Genomic DNA, 578 nt, shown 5'->3' with positions numbered 1-578 from the left:
CGATGCCGAACAACACGACAGCGGAAGACACCGAGGCCGAGGTGCCCTGCACGATGAACCTCTTTGTCCTCTGCTGTACCGGATCCTGCACAAGGACAAATGAAATAAAAAGTCAATCTTGAGCTGAAATTGAAGAACGAGAGAAGAAAGCATGGGGATTCAGAGAGGAAGGCACCTTTCGTTGACGCTGGAGTCGCGGGTGACCTTGGGTGAGGTACAGCAGCTGCGATGCAAAACAGAGGAGGAAAAAAATTAAATCTTAGATGAGAGGAGAGGATAGGAGAAGATGGGCCGAGCAGAAGCAGAGTAGGGGAGTAGCTGACCTTGGCGTCCCGAGCAGAAGTAGAGGAAGGGAGAAAGTCCATGGCGTGACGCCGCAGAGCAGCAACCTTGGTTCCCCGGCGCACGGGAGTCTCTGTCGAGGCCCATGACGGCCATGGAGTGGTGGATCTGGGAGGAAGAGGAGGTGTGGCGGGAAGGAGAGTGGCGGATCCCGCCAAAGAAGAGGGCTTGGGAGGGACGAACCAGAGAGAGGTCTAAACCCTAGCCTACGCATGACATGGGGGAGGGGAGGGTTG

General features: G+C 55.9%; 1 long non-coding RNA gene across 1 annotated transcript; it reads right to left on the bottom strand.

Moving 5' to 3' along the window:
• LOC123094254 (uncharacterized) lies at nt 1-578 on the bottom strand. The gene is made up of 3 exons (XR_006445776.1): nt 324-578; nt 176-223; nt 1-85 (listed from the first exon to the last, which is right to left on the bottom strand). It is a non-coding gene; the product is annotated as an uncharacterized lncRNA (long non-coding RNA).

This window comes from Triticum aestivum, chromosome 4B, assembly GCF_018294505.1.
Source record: "Triticum aestivum cultivar Chinese Spring chromosome 4B, IWGSC CS RefSeq v2.1, whole genome shotgun sequence".
Lineage (NCBI taxonomy): Eukaryota > Viridiplantae > Streptophyta > Magnoliopsida > Poales > Poaceae > Triticum > Triticum aestivum.
The sequence above is the reverse complement of the archived record's forward strand: the minus strand, read 5'-3'. Positions and strand labels throughout refer to the sequence as shown.